The 21,042-nt window shown below is 35.4% G+C and overlaps 1 pseudogene across 1 annotated transcript; it reads right to left on the bottom strand.

Moving 5' to 3' along the window:
- Positions 1-2,948: 2,948 nt before the first annotated feature.
- Positions 2,949-5,359, bottom strand: LOC145158809 (aluminum-activated malate transporter 4-like; annotated as a pseudogene). Its single transcript, XR_013737293.1, has 6 exons — positions 4,909-5,359; positions 4,666-4,803; positions 4,278-4,541; positions 4,035-4,171; positions 3,729-3,875; positions 2,949-3,632 (listed from the first exon to the last, which is right to left on the bottom strand). The product of XR_013737293.1 is annotated as an aluminum-activated malate transporter 4-like (transcript).
- Positions 5,360-21,042: the final 15,683 nt, after the last annotated feature.

Genomic DNA, 21,042 nt, shown 5'->3' on the forward strand with positions numbered 1-21,042 from the left:
CTACCCGTTCGGCTAACGACCCTCCACCAATCAAGGAAGCGGTGGGTGAGAGTGGACACCCATTAAGCTGTCATTTTATAGGCAACAACCTTATACCCCCTTATAGACCGGCTTCGTGAATGAGGCCTACTAACGGTAAGACTGAGTTGATCTTATATATATATATATATATATATATATATATATATATATATATATATATATATATATATATTATTAACTTATAATATTATAAAGTATAAGGGTTGAATTTTAAACTATTAAAATTCGAGGGTTTGGAATTAAAGTTTTCTAAAGTGACTTTACAAATTCCAAAACTGGAGGGTAAGTTTTGAAACTATTCAAAACCTTTCATTTCTATAACTTATGAGTTTTAATGGAAAAGACTTTTGGAATTCCATAACTTGAGGACAAGTTATGGAGTCCATTAATTGGCATTTAGATCAAGAATTACACTAATAAACAATTTGCAAATAATTCCTATGATCTACCAAAACTCATAAGCATAACATTCATATCAACAATTTTCAAGAATCATATAAACATATATAAAACTTGAAACTTTGATAATAACCTCTGAAAATGGATTAGCATAATCATTACCACATCAAAAACAAATTTTATAAGTCCAAAATAGTTTAGGGTAATGATTCTAGTCCAATTCCAGCAACAAAACTCGAATTTCTACACTCAGGGCCTCCTACTCGCCGAGTGCAAGAACCTACTCGACGAGTAGGATGAACTTTCACTTGGACTTGTCGATTCCCCCCATGGACTCGGCGAGTTCACTGAACAGTGAGTAGAAATTCGACTTTTTTCAGCAATTTGCATCAAGTATGATAAAACAAACCTGGCTTTGATACCACTGATGAGTTTTGAGCATTCTAGCACTCCTATGGTGTGCATGCAACCCTAGAAACCTTGGATCTATGTTTTCTCTATTATACATGCAAATATTCATTTTCTAAGGTTTTCATCCTAACTAGCATATGATTGGGGGTACATGTAATATAAAACCTAGTAGAATGACATACCTTTCTTGTTGCTTGGATTCCTTAAGACCTTGTGAGCCTAGCACCCCAAATGTGATGCCTCAAATGTTTCACACAATACCACAACTCTTGGAATAACTTGAGAGAAGTACACTTGTGCACAAATTCGGCTACCCCTCACCCTTATGTCTTAGTTGCCGATTTTGCTCCATATGAGGCTCTTTATATAGTGTGCCACATGTAGGGTTACACCATGTAAACCCTAATGTGCATGGCTTTTCATTTCCTCCATGATCCATGGGTTTTAACCTCCATGGAGCATCCATGGAGCACTCAATGGGACTTAGCCCAATCTAGTGAATCATGGATCATAACCCCACTATATAAGAATGAATGATTTACACAATCAATTCCCATATATTTAATTAGTCTCTTTTGATCACAAAATTAATTCCAAATTAATTCTTGATCAATACTAATTAAATAATATGATTTCATATTAATATATTAGAACTTATAATATATTAACAAATCATAAGTGTCCTTTTTCTCATTTTGTCTATCCAATTGTTGCAATGCCATGCAACCCAAATGGATTATGCCAAGCCGGGTCAAGTACATACCAAATATAGTTATGGACTTAGACACCTTATCCAACACAAACCTCATCATGGGCCAGAAGCCCCTAATCGACAAAGTCATTCTCTGGAGGAGCGATAATGCTAGCGCGATAGCGAACTATCTTCTTGCCCATGATCGGAGAAAGGAAAAGTACAAAAGGAAGAACAAGGGGAAGAAATTACCTCGGAAGGTAGCCAGAGACTTATTGGGAAAGGTAAAAAGAGTTAAGAGGATTACCCTATTTAACCCAATGGCGGAAGAGAGAGGGTACGATTTGACAGCGTGATGATTAACCTTGGGCAGATAAACCCTATCCGATTAGGTTTTAAAATTCAAAATCTTTTATCTCTTTCGTTTATTATTTTTAAAATTATACCTTTAATACGGAAAGCTAACCCCAATATTTCACAAGTATAATTTGGGGGCAATTGTTAGGAGGCAGGATCCTTGACTCGTATTCAGGATCCTCAAATACTTCTGAAACCTCAGGATCCTTAAACATATCCCATGATCCTGACTAATACCACTAATATTTTAACACTTGTAACAGCTATATTTTCTTTATTTCTTTCACACGTGCAGAACGAATCAAAACAAGACCCATTCTCAACGGAGAGTCATCTCAACCAGGCAAAAGACCGGGAATATCAAGTCAAATAACGTTCATATGCTGATTCTGGAGGATCTCGGAATTATCGGACTTCTTGTTATTAGAATTAGACTATAAATAACACATGTAACTAGCACTCTAGGGACACACTTAGCTCATCCACGATACTTGTACTTACATTTACACATTCATCTCTGTAAATCAACATTTTATATCAATAAATTCATCAAGGTAGGTGATCATTGTCACCTCCCAAGGTTTTATGTCGGAGATCCTATCAAGGATCGATAGCTTTCCTTGTAACTCACTTGTGTCATTTTGATTATCATTTCTTACTTGGTTTACCACGAACATCACAACCTCTCATATAGTTTGGTTAGATTCTACTTAGTTGATCTTTGACCAAAACACTTTTTGTCAAACCACCTATTTTTGTAAAGTGATTTAAAAAAACATCCTATTTTTGCAACAAAACACCCCATTTCTAAAAAAAACAAACAAACAAAAAAAACAAAACAAAAAATCGCATATGCTATCGGGATTTGGGCTCCATATCAATATTCAATAACCTTTTTGGGTAGTTTTAGTAGAAATGAATAAAATATGATTATATTTTTTAAACTAAGATTATCAGAAGAAGCTTCGGAGCATACAAAATTTAGTGTTCCTAAATCTAATAGTTCATACGAAGCTATAATTACTACCAATAAGAGGAGCGGTTCGATTCAAGTGTTGAAGCCCATATAATTGCCGAATCGTGTCCAGAAGCCCAAATCCTCCCCTTCCTCCTTTTGATCAAGAGGGCTTTTTTGATCTGAGAATCTTGCCTTATCGCTAAGCTCTTGAAAAGAGTTTAGGAGATTCTGAAGCCTTGCAACAAACTCAATCAAGGAAGATGTGAAATTGGCCAAAGACAAAGCACTTGCACTCTCGTAAGTCCTTACCTCACGTTCATTAAGAACGGCATCCCCAAGAACCGAGAGGCGTGAAGGCCACTGCAACTGCTGTTTAAGTGCCTCTTCATCACAGGAACCCCAATTTGCAAAAGAGGGTAGATTCATGGACATATTTGTGATATGGCGGTCGATGTTTTTGAAGGTATGAGAATGTTTCAAATAAGGGGCTTGTTGGGCTTCGGTGGAGGTCTCTTCCTCGGTCTCCTCTTGATCAGGATCTTCCAATTCTTTGTGTCTTTGTCTAGCAGCTGCGCTCACAAGATGGTATGATTTTTCATCTATCAACATTTGCAACTCCTCTGCGGCCTCATGCACCTTCTCAAGTAGGTCAAAATTTAGGCTTAATTTTTCTAGCTTCTCCAACTTGTTTCCCAGCTCCCTCAGTACTTTGGCACCTTCACTCCCCACCCTCTGAATCTCGTTTCTGAACATCATCCTCAGTTCAGCTGCTGCCTATAAAGAAATTTAAACAAAATCTCACAGATCCCATCCCAATATGATCGATGATGTTGCTTCTTATTTCTTAAATCAAATCAAATGTATACGTACCTGTATTTCCGAAAGTATGCAACCATGCATTGCCATAACCATAAAAGCACAATGCCTTAATGCACCGCCAACTTTCACAAATTGACCCCATGGATATCTCAACATATTATAACGCCCATGGGGCGGTTCCCAAATCGCAAAGCCCAACTGCATGTATATATATAATCTTGTTGGATGCCTATATATATATATATATATATATATATATATATATATATATATATATATATATATATATATATATATATATATATATATATATATATAAACCAATCGAAAAGGCTAAAATTAGAAAAGAAGAAATACCAGAGCATCTTCTTGACTTGTAGACTGTACTGCTGCTCTATATCCGGTATAAAGAGGGTCATCAGTCGCCTGGTATACGAGAATTTTTGAAGGTATCCTATCCTATTCCACGTTTTGCAGGTAACTTCTAACACATTCTATTGGATTCCATTAAAAAAAGGATGCATGCATGGTTCAATATCCAAACTGGCAATATTGCTTGCTGTTAATAATAATATATGAATTAATACATGCACTTGTTACCTTCCAAGGAAGTAGCAACACCCCTAAAATTCTTCACCACTAATTTGTGCAGCTCTTCTCCAGACCAAACTGGATAAATACATTTGTTAACTATAAAACATATGCATGCCCCGACTATAACCAATAACAATCGAGAAACAGCTGTTCTAAAGAAGTGGGAAGTCCCCGACACCAGTACTATTGAAAATGTCAACATGAACACCCTGAACCCATATTCGTAGGGCTTCATTGATGGATAGAGTTTGATATAGGTTGACACAGAACCTAGATTAATACAAAAACAAAAAATATATTTATAAATAAAGCTAGCACATTATATATATATATATATATATATATATATATATATATATATATATATATAATTGTAATAATTGGTGAAGCTGACCTGCTATGAAGATGCTGATGATGACCACAATTTCATGCTATTCCCCAGCCCACACAGATACTTGAGCAAACCCCAATGCCAGCACTGCCGCAGAAAATGTCCCCAAAGTACGATTAAATCCTTTGCTAAGGGTTGCTCCTACGTAAACTCACAAAATAATACAAACACGTGATGATGATGATCTTGTCGAGCTAGCTAGCTAGGTGATAAATTTAAATTTAAATGAGCATGTTATTTGTTTACCGATGCTAAATTCAAATACGACAATGACAGTTAGAATTGCCCAGATGCAATATTGGCTGATGTAATCAAGGGGTTCTTTAAAAAAAATGAGGACGGAAACAAAAGCAAGAGCGAAGCCGGATTTAGCAGCAAAGATGATCTGTCTGGGATCGGACCGACCCATTTCGTAAACCTTGAAAAGGAACTCCTGAAGATCTTCCATGATTTCGTGATTCTATCCAGGATGGACGCATCATCATCGCCATCCTTATTATGATCAGACTCTTCAAACAAGGCCTTACGAGATAACAACCTTTCTTTGCTTCTGCCGGTGTTAAAGTTGTACGCCATTTCAAGATTGCTTATGAATAATAATACATTAATTTCATTTCATTACCGGTGGTTGGAAGGAGACCGAGGAGGCTGATCCGATCTAAGAGTTGAGTGGGAGTGAAATCAGAAGTTGGTTTCGATTGAGGTGTTACTCCACATGTCATTTTTTCATATTTCCATCGATTATAGTAGACAAAATTTCACAAATGGTCCTTGTTGTTTTCGAAAAATAACACGTTAAGGATATCTTTAGAAAATAGTTTTTTTGTAAAACTAGGCTAGTTTTTAAAAAGTGTTGTAGAAATATGCCCATCGCTTCTATCTTTTTTACCGGTTATTTGCTAAAACGTTTATATAATTTCATTTATAACCCTTACATTTTACAAATTTAACCCTTGAAGTTTTACCTCATTTTATTTATCTCTTTCACTATTAAACAATTTATTTTTTTATCCTTATTATTATTATTATTATTATTATTATTATTATTATTATATATATATATATATATATATATATATATATATATATATAGATTACTTTATTCCATAATATATGATTATATTTTATGTATTATTTTTTACAAGTAATACCCTTAAATAGATCTTATAAATACATTCAAATAAATATCAATATTGAATATATTACAATATTACAAAATGACAAAAACAATTAAAAGCGATATTACAATACGAATTAAACATAAAATTACAGTACAAGTTAACACTAACTTACATTATTAATTGAAAATGTTACAAAGTTCATATCACATTAAATCTTAGCCGAGAATTTGGACAATTTCTTCTATTATGACCAGATTGGTGACATAGTATGCTACATATGCTAATTATTATTATTAAATATATGATATAAATACAATAATACGTGCCTTGTTATAGATAAATGAATGTTGAACAAAAAGAAGAATGAAAGAGCTTAAATTCAAGAACTGTGAGAGAATTTCATCATGCTGGAAGGGATGAAAAACTATCTAGTATATTAAAGAGAATTTATAATACCAAAAAATGAATTGATTTGACAATTCATTGAATAAGTTTTATTGAGTTTTCGGCAAAAGTGACATTTTGGCTGAGTCTCGAAAATACTTTTGTTTTTTAAGTTGAATAAAGAAAAGTGACATAACTATATTGAGTTTTCACAAATAGTGACAATTCAGCCTACACATTTCAGGCATTATGGACTAAAGATTTTTTCATATTTACAAATAAGGTGACAATAAAAATGTCATTACGAATGTTTTGATTTATATTGTAATTTAGTGTATAATTCATATTGTGATATCATTATTAATAATATAAGTTATTTTTACATTTTATTGTAATTTTACGTATAATTCGTATTGTAATATCGTTTTTAATTGTTTTTGTAAATTCGTAATATTGTAATATATTCAGTATTGACTATTTAAAATTATTACTTGTAAAAAAATAATACATAAAATATAATCATATATTATGAAATAAATTAATCTATGTATAATATTTAATAAGGGTAAAAAATAAATTGTTCCGAAAGATATAAATAAAATGAGATAAAACTTAAAGGGTTAAATTTGTAAAATATTAGCGTTATAAATGAAATTATATAATTGCTTTTAGAAATAAACAGTAGAAAGTGATAAAAGTGAAGGGCATCCTACAAAACAACCTATTTCTACAAGAGATTTTAAAAGTAACTTATTTCTACAACACTTTTTGAAAACTAAGGAACTAAGGAACCAATCTTTTTTTCAACTTTTAAAACTTATTTTTTATCAAAAAAAAAAACTAAAAATACAAAAATTCATAACTTTTTATCCTTTTTCCAATGATATCAAATTCAATTTTTTTTTACGTAAAATTCACAATGTGAATCTTTGAAAATTCACAATGTGAATCCGGATTCACACGGTGAATCCGAAAAATATTTTTCACATTCACAATGTTAATATATGAATTTAGATATTTTTAAATTTTTTTTTCGATAAAGAATAAACTCTAGAAATTGAAAAAAAGATTTGGTTCCTTGAAGAACTAATAATTATGGTTCTCTATTGAACTTTTCCATATATATATATATATATATATATATATATATATATATATATATATATATATATATATATATATATAAGTAAGAAGTTTTTTTCGGTATATTTTTTTGTCGAACAAAATAAATGAATCACTAGATTAATAAAAAATAACATGATTCCCAAAAAATATTTCAATGATTCATTTTTACAATGATTTGTTTATATTCATTAAAATTGTCATAAAAATGATTTTTTTCTTGATTTACTTAAAAATAAATCATGAAAGTGTTTTATAGGAATTTTTTCTTGTGAATCATTTTATTTTTGAATCATCTAATGATGCAATTCGTTTGTTTGCTAAAAAATATATGTATATAAAAAATTTCTTATCTTATTATAAAAATTTTCCTTCTTATTTGATCTATATATATATATATATATATATATATATATATATATATATATATATATATATATATATATATATATATATATATATTCTTTTAATAATACAAGTTTATTATAAATAAAGATTTGAATACTTACAAGTGAAAACATTAGTTTCTAACTGATTGAGTTGTGGCTATCATCTGAATCATGATTGTTGCATACCGGACGGACAAATGTGTGTTGCAAGGTGTATTGTGCATACTAATGATTTTTTTTATAGAGCTACTTGCCATATGTCAAAAACAAAACAAAAAAAAAAAAAAAAAACAAAAAAAACAAAAAAAAGTGTGACTTTTCCCATGAACACATTGGTCGATATTCCATCTACATAGTAAAAAAAAAAGGACAATCGTTATATAATATAGGAAAATCTCCAGAAAAGTCCTAAAATTTTACCCTAATTTACGAAAAAATCTCAAACTAAATTTTGTATACGAAAAAACATGAATTACCGGTAAAAATGACGTTTTGACCCCTTTTTCCTGGTTTACCGGTTTCATTACTTATCTGTTTCATTAAAGTCCCATTGTTTTATCCTAATTTACGAATAATTCCTAAACTAAAATTTAGTGATGATTTGACCATTTTCTCTATGTAACATACATTTTACTGGTTTCATTGTTGACCCTGACGCCTAATCATTAAATGAGATGATGAGATGGATATGTTGAGTTATATAATGTTATGTTTAGCATAAAACTTGATATCCTGATGTATTGTATATTCTTTTGGAACATAAAATGCATCCAACAAAGACTGCAATAATTACATAAACTAGCAACAACTGCGTTATTTTTTACGTTTATAAGAAATATCAAATTGTCTATCTAATCTTATGTAACCCAATATATCCATCTCATGAGACATCAACTCATTTTTTGTCCTTTTTTTCCTGGAAACACACATTTTATTGGTTTCATTGCTGACCTAGATACATAGTCATAAATGAGTCGATGAGATGAATATCAAATTTTACAGTAAATGCAGCATTATATAACCCATCTTATCCATCTTATCAGCTAATTTAATGACTAGGTGTCTAAGTCAGCAATGAAACCGATAAAATGTGTGTTTCCAGGAAAAAATGGCAGAAAATGAGTTGATGTCTAATGAGATGGATATATTGGGTTACATAAGATTAGATAGACAATTCGATATTTCTTATAAACGTAAAAAATAACGCAGTTGTTGCTAGTTTATGTAATTATTGCGGTCTTTGTTGGATGCATTTTATGTTCCAAAAGAATATACAATACATCAGGATATCAAGTTTTATGCTAAACATAACATTATATAACTCAACATATCCATCTCATCATCTCATTTAATGACTAGGCGTCCGGGTCAGCAATGAAACCAGTAAAATGTATGTTATATAGAAAAAATTGCCAAATCATCACTAAATTTTAGTTTAGGACTTATTCGTAAATTAGGATAAAATAATGGGACTTTAATGAAACAGATAAGTAATGAAACCGGTAAACTGGGAAAAAGGGGTCAAATCGCCATTTTTACCGGTAATTCATGCTTTTTCGTAAACAAAATTTAGTTTGTGACTTTTTCGTAAATTATGGTAAAATTTTAGGACTTTTCTCGAGATTTTCCTATAATATACACAGTTTTTCAAATAAAATACAACTCAAAAAACATATTTTCTATTAAAGACCTTTTTATTAAATTTAAAAAAAAATAATTGTAAGCTAATGCATTAATGTAGTTGTAAAAAATAAAAACAAAATGAAAAAAAAAAAGATAAGGTTATAGAAAAGGTCATTGTTGTATTTTACATATTTCAAATTTGGTCCAATGGTAAATTTATCATTTTACTATTAAGAAGAAGTTAAAACAGGATTACGGAGCCATGAGGTCCACATTAACTTAGCTTTTCGACACCTATTGGAAATCTAGAAAAAAAAAAGCTTTATCGACCACCTCATCAAAAATACCAGATATTCTAAGTAAAACTGTCCCAAAAATAATGGAATTACAAAAATTCCAAAGACACCAACAAGAAATCCACACAACCGCCTCAAAAGCCGATCTTTGACCACTCGACAACCTGACTACATCCGGCCAGGACATCAAGGACTCAATTGAATATGTCTCTGGAATATCGAAACCCCACCAAATACCAATACAGATCCATAACTAAATAAGCTCACTACAACATATGAAAAGATGGTCAACTGTCTCATCCGACTGAGAGCAAATAGGGAAAGTAATCGTCTCCACCTCAATACCCCTATAAGACAATCTCTCTCTAGTAGGAATACTAAATAAACGTAAGCGCCAAATAAAAATATTCACTTTAATAGGAACTCAATTATTCCAACAAGTCTCCATACCTCCCGAAAACAACATCCCACTATCCAAAAAAGCTATAGCAGAAGAGACTGTAAAAGAATTAGTAACATCACACAACCATCCAAGTCTATCCGGTCTATTGGCTAACTCGAAACCCTGTAAAAGAGTAGTAAGCTCCTCCCATTGTGATTATTCCATACCTCCCCTAAGGTCACGTCTAAGAGAATCAGTCTCCAAACCAATCAAAAAACGATCCCGAACTGATGCCTGCCTATGTACATCAAGCGCAAAAATCCTCTGAAACCTCACGTAAAGGGGGAGGTACCACACCATACATCCATCCAAAAATAAGTAATTCTCCTGTCACCCACACGAATCAGACAGAAAGATAGAAGATTCAAATCCTGATTCATCAGAATAAATAAGGCATGGATAATACTATTCCAAGGACCCGAATAAGCATTTTTAGGAGTAAGAGAAGAGCACCCGCCATCTAGACCTTGAACCATATTAACCTACATCAGATCTTGAGCATGTCATCGCCACTTGAAAAACATAGCCCTTTTAAACAAATACAAGCTACCTACACCCAATCCACCGTCAGCTCTACTCGCCATCACTCTATCCCATCTAATCCAATGCATACTTCTATCATCAATATCTTCACCCCAAAAAAATCTAGCCCTGAGAGACTCTAACTACTGGATAACAGTAACTGGAACCGGAAAAATAAACATCAAATAACTTCCTAAGCAGATTTTATCAGAGTGAGGTGACCACCAAAAGATAGGCATTTTGCCTTCCACCCAGCTAGACGACTCTTAAAACGCTCAATAACTGGAGACCAAGCGGAAACTCGAGCCATGTTCTGACCACAAGCACACCTAGATGAATGAACATAGTAGAATCAATTTCACAAGCAACACGATCAGTAACATCCACAACCTGAGAAAACGGGACTCCCACACCAATCAATTTGCTTTTAAGCAAATTGATTTTAAGACCCGCAGCGAGAAAGAAGCAACGTATGATACGAACAATCCTGTTAGCATTCTCTGGATCCCAATATGTCAGAAGCACCGCATCATCCGCATAAAATAATTAGGAAATCTCCATACCACTAACACTGACCCCCCCTGAACGCATTATCCACCTGGGCCCTCACCAAGGCGACATGGAACCCTTCCATAGCTAAAATAAATAAGAAAGGGGACAAGGGATCTCCCTGCCTAAGGCCTCTGAACATTTGGAACTCAGCAGTAGGAGAACCATTGATCAAAACAGAAGCTCTAGAAGACTTTAACATCTTTAAAATCCATCCACACAAGATTGGCGCAAAACATAATCTGCATCATCTCTAGCAGGTAATCCCATGAAAGAGAGTCATAAGCCTTCTTAAAATCCACCTTGAAGATCATTAGGGGATGTTTTGCAGCTTTTCTCCAAGCCACCACTTCATTCAATAGGAACGGACCATCTAAAATATGTCTACCTTTAATAAAAGCAGATTGTTCCAGGCTGACGACCGAATCAATAACCTCTGCCACCCTATTCGCTAAGAGTTTCAGTAATTTTGTACTGACAACCAATTAAACTAATAGGCCTTAAATCTTTAACAAATTTCAAGTCTATAACTTTTGGGATCACAATGAAAAAGGATGAAATATATCCCTTAGGAATTGAGGAATGACGATGAAAGTGAGAGACAAATGCCTCAATGTCATCCGACAAAAGATCCCAATATCTTTTGAAGAAGACAAAAGAAAAACCATCTGGACCTAGAGTTTTAGACGACCCACAATCCCAAACCGCCCTTCTAATCTCATCGCGAGAAAAAAGAGCAATAAGAAAACCAATCTGAGACTCGGAAAGAGTATGAAAATGGCTCGACTGGGTCTCATGCCGTCTACCCCTTTGCCTTTCAAAAAAGGGAGAGATAAAAATCCCGAAACACATCCTTAACAAGCATTGGCTCATCAATCCACAACCCATCCTGCATAACACCGTGAATGATAAGATGTCATCTCTTACTATTAACAGTGCCATAAAAAATCTAATCCAAGGATTAGGATCTTCAGAAGCCCCAACCGAATGACTCCAAGAATCCCTGACCACTTCATCAAAACCCTCCATCTCCATCCATGAATTAAATAATCGAAAAGGAGTAGGACCATAATCGACAACATGCTCCACCATAAGGATAAGACGATGATTTGGGATATTCTTCTCCAACACCATACGTGATAAATGTGGAAAAGAGATCAGAATACCATCTGAAACCCAAAAGCGATCCAACTTGCTAAATTTAGACCCTTATTTGTCACTCCAAGTAAATATAGGACCCCCAAAGGCAAGTCAATCAAGTCTGCCTCATCAATGAATTGAAAAAACCTTGTCGTATTCGCATGAAAAACAGATCCCATTCTTTCCGAATCATCAAGAACTTCATTAAAGTCTCCCATCAAAATAGATTCCCCCAAAAAAGAAACAATCAACTGTAAAGGTTATTCCATAATTGTCTCTTGCACTCTACATCTTGCGGGGAATAAATAGAGATAAGCATCACATCTAAACCAGACAGCACCCAAACAACCTCAACTGCTACAAACCACTCATAAATAATGACCCTCTTTTGAGAAAATCGATTTGGGTTCCAAATAACCAAAATTCCTCTCGAAGCTCCTCGAGAAGGAGAAAAAGCATGAGAAAAATTAGTGTTTCCCCAAAAGGAACGTACCACACCCAAGTCTAAATCTTCCATCTTCGTTTCTTGAATTTCCAAAAAGTTAACCTTATGTTTATGACACAAGGTTTTCACACAACCCCTTTGATCCAAAGTTCCCGCTCCTTGAATATTTATCGAGATACAATTCATGTGTACCGTCTATTATCAACGTGACCACCAACGACTTCAGAAACTTGAGAAAAATAGTCATCCATAATAAATCCCATAGCATCTCCCATATCCATAGTTTTCTTATCTTCTTCTTGGACATTAAAATTTGAAAATGACCCTTCTAAAATTCCTTTTTTCCCAACAGAGTTATCATTTTTGTAATTAGAAAATCCCAGTAGGTGAGAGAGTTCCTCTTCAGAAACATAAAACCTCGACATACGACCAAATCCCCATTAAAACCAACTGGTTTAGGGCCCGAGTTTTGAAATTTTCACAGCAGATTTTGGGACCTGACAGCATTTGACAACAACATTATCAGCAAGAGCTACTGTCAAGAACAACAGAGGAGCAGCAAAAGCTGCTGTCGAGGAACCAGCAGGCTATCAATCAGCAGGATCAACAGGTGTTGTGGGTGGATCTGCAACATGCATATAATGTTACTTTGCTGTATTCGAATGAACAGTTGAAGCATAAAACTCTTCAGCATGAGTCTTAAAGGATTGCTTTTTTTTCTTCTGTGATTGGATTTTGAATTCCAAATGCAGCCTTAGAACACTAAACATCTTTTTCCATTTTTTTCAATGTGTCATATATTCCAAACGGGTCAGTTGAAGTTTCTTCATTAACTTGAATAGATTGAACACTACCATCATCCTCAAAGAAATCTTTCTTATTACCAATACCATCATCATTTTATGAATTAGAAAGGCCCGTAGAGAATGTGGGAGTCCAACCAGAGGCTTCTTTTAATCTTACTTTAAACATCACCACATCTACACGAATTTTTATCATTTCCGGGATTATATCTTGACATGTTGTCAAGATACACACCTTATGCTTATACACATCTTTCCCCAGGTCATCATCTAAATGAGCTATTTTACTCCACTTTCCAATGATCCTCTAAAAAGTATCCTTACTCCACACATGTAGGGGGAATACCTTCAATATCGACCCAGACCAAACATTCCATGGGCAAAAAATTCCTGTTCCAGACTCTTTTTTCATCAATCCAGTGATTCAAAACATCACTCGCCATAAAATTTTTACAAGTATCCTTACTCTTAAATTCAAACATGACCCATATACACCCTACGTACCGAATAATGAAATCATCAAATCCTTCATCCATGCAAAGCATCCAGAGGGAAGTAAGAGTTGGGAAGTCTCTCACTTTAACAATACATGCACGCTTCTTTTTCTCCACAACAAAATCCCCAGACACAATGTCAATAACCTCATCAGTAGGATTATTCAATTGATCAACCAAAGGAGTACCACGTACCACACTAGCATAGGAACTAGGCAGTGTATTTCTTTTCTCAACCTTAGGAGGAACCGACTTCTTTGGAGTAGGACAAGAATTAGTGGATGAATAAGGGAACAAAGTAAATAGTTTGTGATAACTAAACCAAGTATCACACAACTGTTTAATCAAATGGCTTGGATTTGTAATACCCGAGAACCTCACGAATTCAAATCTTTTACCTATACGAGATCTCTTCTTAGAAATAAAAACATCCATAATTTTACCCAATCGACCACATACATGCCATATATCAAAGCTTAAAACAGAGTCGGGGAAGTTAGTTACATAAAAAGTTGAAATTTCTGGACTTACATGTGCCTTATTACGAGACTCCTTCTTACGATTAGACTTCAAATTCCAACGCCACTGTCCACTTTCCGTTGAATTCCTAGACATGTTTACGTTGCATGTAAAAGAGAAATAATGATTACAAGATGAAAAGCCTTCGTCAATCGATCAGAATCCACCCCCTAAAAGCAGACTACCAAGATCAAGCCAAAAACACACACTACACTCATACACGTATTTCACAGAGAGAAAAGATGCAACAAGTTTTTCGTCTGTTTCATTAACTGCAAAAAGGAAACTGCAATAGTACTTAAACAAAGGAAATGCAAGCTACCTAAAAAGGTGGACAACTTCCCACTTCTTGGCTACAACAAGAAAAACATAAAATGTGGCCTACATGGCCTAGAAATATTCAAACTTCAAACTAGGAAACAAACTTGACATAAGATACCCTTTAGTTTCTGAATTATACCAACAAATTTCCCCTTAATTCAGAAACTTCATTCCAAGTTTTTGCCTCATCTCCTTGAACAAAATTCTTGCTAGTGGCTTTGTAAATATATCTGCTCACTGCTCATGACCTGCAATGTGTTTCACAACCACATCTCCTCTTTCAATGCATTCTCTAATAAAGTGAAACCGAGTGTCTATATGTTTGCTCCACCCATGAAAAACTGAATGCTTTACTAATTCAAGAGCAGATTTGTTGTCAATAAAGATTGTCACGGGACCAATCTTTTCCCCTGTTATCCCTGTGACCAAACGAAGAAGCCACACCCCTTGACATGTCTCCATATTCGCTGCCATGAACTCCGTCTCGCAAGATGACAAAGCTACACATTTCTGCTTTTGAGAATTCCAAGTCACCAAACTATCATTCAAGTAAAATGCCATTCCACCAGTACTTCTTCTATCATTTAAGTCACGCGCATGATTTTTATCCGAAAAACCAATCACCTCATTCTTCTCGGTATTTTGTGCATAAAATAGTCCAAGATTAAGGGTTCCCTTTACATACCTTAGAATTCTTTTCACTGCTTGATGATGGAGTTTAGTGGGCTTCTCAAGAAAACGACTAACAATTCCAACAGCATATGATAAGTCTGGTCGAGTATGGCACAAATACCTCAATCCGCCCACAATGCTCCTGTATTCTGTGGGATCCACACGTTCCCCTTCTTCATCTTTTGTCAATTCCATCTTGTACTCCATTGGAGATTCAGCTCCATTACATTCCTCCATACCAAATTTTCCCAGTAAGCCTTTCGCGTACCCAGTTTGCTTGAGACTGATTCCGTTCTCACTTTGCGCTACCTTAATACCCAAATAGTATGACAACAGCCCCAAGTTGCTCATCTCAAACTCCTGATTCATCTGTTGTTTAAATTTTTTTACTTCTCTTTCATTTCCTCCGGTGACAATGAAGTCATCAACGTAAACCCTGACTATCAATATATTATCTCGTGACTTTCTGGTATATATTGCGTATTCATGAACACATCGAGTAAAACCGATATGTTTGAGGTACTTGTCTAGGCGAGCATTCCAAGCCCGGGGAGCTTGGCGTAGACCATACAACGCTTTCGATAACTTGTATACCATCTGATTTTTGGTTTTGTTTACAAAACCCTCCGGTTGTGATACATACACCTCTTCTTCCAATTTCCCGTGCAAGAAAGCCGACTTCACATCTAAGTGATGCACTCGCCATCTATTCTTACCGGCGAGAGCCAATAAAACTCTCACTGTTTCGATACGAGCAACTGGAGCGAATACTTCATCAAAATCAATACCTTGTTTCTGAACATAGCCCTTTGCCACTAATCGATCTTTGTGCTTTAAGATGTTACCGTATGGGTCTCGCTTTAACTTGAAGACCCATTTGAGGCCAATTGCTTTCCTTCCCTTTGGTAGATTCACCAACTCCCATGTTCTATTCTTTTCGATGGAACCCAATTCTGATTTCATGGCTTTCACCCACTCAACATCTTTCTTTGCTTCTCCAAAAGTGGTTGGTTCTTCTTGATCAAATGTGAGTAAGAACTCTTCTTCTTCTCTGTAGATGTCTGACAATCGACGATATCTTATTGGCGCACCACCACCCGTTGACTCTGAAGTAGTGGTGTTGGACCCAATTGAGCTTTGAGGTGTATTAGGGTTCGATGAGGTTGTATGCGGACTGTTTCGTGGAGTAACAGTGGATTGTTCACTTGGACTATCTTCATCAACGAACTGGGTTTGTTCATTTGGGCTAGATTGAATTCCGATTTGGGCCTGCTCACTTGGGCTCAAGTTTCCTGATGGTGTATCCCCATATCTAAAGCCCATTAGCTCATAGGGCACGTCTCCATGTGCCTCCTCATATTGATTATCACTATATCCTTCAATTATTAGCCGAATTTCCAGATTACTTTTAAATTTTTCTGAACTTTGCCATATCCACCCTTTATCTTCCTCAAAACATACATCCTTACTCACAATTATTTTACCAGTGTCGGGATCGAGTAGCCTATAAGCTTTAGTTCCCAATTATGTTCCAAGATAAACATAAGCTTTGCTTCTATCTTCCAGCTTTCTAAGATGACCTTTCACAATCTTCGTGTGAGCTATATAACCGAACACCCTCAAGTGTTTGATATTAGGTTTTCTTCCATACCAACACTCGTATGGCGTGATGTCATTTAAGGCTTTCGTAGACACTCGGTTGAGTACGTATACCGCGTGTCTTGCTGCTTCTCCCCACAATTTTTCTGGGACAGCTTTGAACTTCAAAATCGTCCTGATCATCTCCACTACAGTTCTATTTTTCCTTTCTACAACCCCGTTTTGTTGCAGGGTGTAGGGTGCTGTGTAATGACGCTTGAGACCGGTTTCTTCGCAATAATTTTCGAATTCCTTTGACAAAAATTCACCTCCTCTGTCAGTTCTGAAAACCTTCATCTTATCTCCTGTTTCAATTTCTACAAGAGTCTGAAATCTTTTGAAAGGGGTATACGTTTCATCTTTAGTGTTCAAAAGATAAATCCACATAACTCGAGTGTAATCGTCCACAAGAAGTAGAAAATATTGTTTACCTGATGGTGTAACAAGCATTATTGGTCCACACAAATCACCATGGACCAACTCGAGTCTTTTTGTTGCTCTAAAGTTTGTCTGAGTTGGTTGTGGATTTCTCACTTGCTTCCCGATCAGACAACCCTCACAAGGATTCAATGGAACTCGTAGAAGTGGAAACCCCAGAACAACTTTCTTTACTGCTATCTGTTTAATGGAGGCGAAATTCACGTGACCTAGACGAGCATGCCACAACCAACTTTCTTCACATTGTTCACCCAGCAGGCACTTTCCCTCAACCTCGTTCAAGGTAATTTTGTACAGCCGATTAGGCGATCTTTTGACCTTCATTAACAGCCTCCCGGTGTGATCATGAACCCACAAAAAATCTCCAAGAAGGACTATCTTATCACCTCCTTCAGCCAACTGTCCCAAGCTTATGATATTACTGCATAAGCTTGGAATATAATAGACTTCCCAGAGCAATCTTTGTTCGCCATTTTTACACTGGAATAAAATCGCCCCTTTTCTATCTATATGGACTCTTGAGCCATCTCCAAATCTGACATAACCTTTTACTTTATAATCAATTTCACGAAACTTTTCTTTTTCCTCTATCATGTGATTACTAGCCCCGTTATCCAAATACCACACTTTGGATTTGCTTGTCTTTTCCCCATCAGACCTCGACTTTGGAGTAACTCTCTTCTCATTCAAAAATAATTCCTCAATAACTTCATTGGTATTGAACACGGACAACAACAAAGCAGGTTCATCATCATTATTTATTACTTGGTTGAGGTTGGCTTCTTGATTCCGTTCTCGACGAGGATTCCGACATTGAGCGACATAATGCCCGAAATCTTGACAGTTATAACATTGTATTCTTCCCCTCTCCGTGTTACTTTCTGATCCGCGACCTCCTTCACGATTCTGATGAAAACTGCCACCACATCGCCCTCCGCGACTGGACCAGGTACCACCTCTCCCCCGGCCTCTTCCTCGACCACGAAAGTTACCATTCGACCGGTTATCTCGCTGAGGTGGTTTCTGACTTTCATTTCTCTTTTTCTTTTCTTTATCAACCCACTCTTGACGGGTTAACAAAAACATTCCATCTGATGTTTCTGTGTTCTCACTGTGACCCCGGATTCGCTCTTCATGAGCCTTCAATCTCCCTATAACCTCTTCAACTGTCATCTTCTCCAAATCAGCAAATTGTTCAATAGTTGATGCTATTTGAACAAATTTCGACGGTACCGCACGGAGTAGTTTTTTCACTACATAATCTTCTTCGATTTTGTCACCCAATGCGCGTATGTTACTGAAAGCATTATTCACTTTCACAGCGAATTCATCGATAGTCTCCGTGTCCTTCATACTCAAGATTTCGAACTCCGCCTTCAAGGTTTGGACTCTCGCAGTCTTAACCCTGTCCGCCCCCATGAACATGGTCTTGAGCGCTTCCCACGCTTCCTTGGCCGTTTGTTTCTCCGCCAACGACAACAACAGATCTTCCGGTATACCTTGATAAATGGCCGCCATTGCCATCTTATCCTTCTTTGTTTCGACAACTGTGTTCGAGGTACGAGGTTCGACTGTGTCCCAGACACCTTGAGCCTACATGAATACACGCATTTTGATTTCCCACGCTGCATAATTGCTTCTCGAAAGCATGGGGTAGTGAAGGGTGATGGGTCCGTCTTTTTCAGCGTTTCTATCACTCATATTCTGTATGCATGGTTGATACTTGGTCATACACCAAGTTTAGCTCTGATACCAAATAAAAGCAGACTACCAAGATCAAGCCAAAAACACACACTACACTCATACACATATTTCACAGAGAGAAAAGATGCAGCAAGTTTTTCGTCTGTTTCATTAACTGCAAAAAGGAAACTGCAATAGTACTTAAACAAAGGAAATGCAAGCTACCTAAAAATGTGGACAACTTCCCACTTCTTGGCTACAACAGGAAAAACATAAAACGTGGCCTACATGGCCTAGAAATATTCAAACTTCAAACTAAAAAACAAACTTGACATAAGATACCCTTTAGTTTCTGAATTATACCAACACCCCCCCCCCCCCCCCTCATTCCTGATATGGATCAGAAATCAAGAGTTTTGCTTCCTATAAGTTACAACGAACCAGAAAACCAACGCATAAGAGAAGAATACAATCAAATCAATAAAAAAACTCGGGTAAAAAGATAGTTTTAACGAATTAGGGACAATACATGTTGGATTTGGAAACGTTAGGACCACCAATGTTACCCTAATGAAAGATATCCTTAAGTTGTTATTTTTTACAAACAACATGGGCAAGTTTTGAAATTTTGTCTTTATATTAAAACCAAGATAAAATTACAAACAATTAAACTCAATCTTTTATTGTGTTATGCATGTTTTATATATACAACTCAACTAATTTAAAATTAAATTAGTATTATTTCATTATTAGTAATTCGGCCAACTTTTTATTAAATAAGAATTATAATTTAATCAGGTTTAACTATTTTTAGATTATAAGAGCTATAAACAATATTCTATTTACAAAACAAATTAAATATTTTTCATTTTTTTATTTTTAAAACTATAAAAAATAGACAAAATTACGTAGGTGGTCCCCGTAGTTTGCCAAAACAGACTGATTCAGTACAACTAGTACAACTATCGAATAGTATGCTAATCGTCTGGTCCTATGGTTTTACTTCTTGCATGGTTGGTTCTTACCGTTTCATTTTGTTTCATGATTGACCATTCAAGCGTTAAATTTGACTTTTTGAGCTATTAATTTTTCAAAAATGACCAACATGTCTTTGACCAAATGTGTAAAAAAACGAGAGAGAAAAAAAGAAAAGAAATGATCTTTCTTTCCTTTCTCTCAGATTCCTCCTGATTTGAGAGGATAATATCTAATGAAGATTAGTATATTTTTTTCCTTTCTCCCCTCTTCCTTCAAATAAACAAACTCGGGAGAAATGATTTTTCCCAATCCTCTCATTTCCTTTCTTTTTATCCTTAAAAGAAACGCAACATAAAAATATTACTCTATTTCTCTCGTTGACTCCACCCACGATGCTTTTCATTTCCATTGGCCGACTCCACCTTATCGACGTCGGAACAGACACGGTATCCACTTATTCTCACTACCATGGGCACCTCATTCATCTCCTCTCGATTTCCCTACTTCTAGCATCTTCACCGACGTTACCGATGAATCCCTCGTCTCCCCCACTCTTGATTGTGAAATCAATTTGAAGACCCACATATTTGCAAAAACGGAACACCCACATATTAAAGAGATGGTAGCCATCATTTTTTTGGATCTCATCTCTATATTTGATTATTTTTTATTTTTATATCCATTAACAATGGTGTTCTTAAAATGATGAGGCAAGATACAAGTATTTGAGTTCTTTACTCAGAAAGAGGAAGGCGAGTATGAAAAGTGGAGAGAGAGCTTGATTAAAATTAGGAGAGATGG

The sequence above is a fragment of the Lactuca virosa genome, chromosome 2, assembly GCF_052849685.1.
Source record: "Lactuca virosa cultivar CGN04683 chromosome 2, Lactuca_virosa_CGN04683_v6, whole genome shotgun sequence".
NCBI classification, from domain to species: domain Eukaryota; kingdom Viridiplantae; phylum Streptophyta; class Magnoliopsida; order Asterales; family Asteraceae; genus Lactuca; species Lactuca virosa.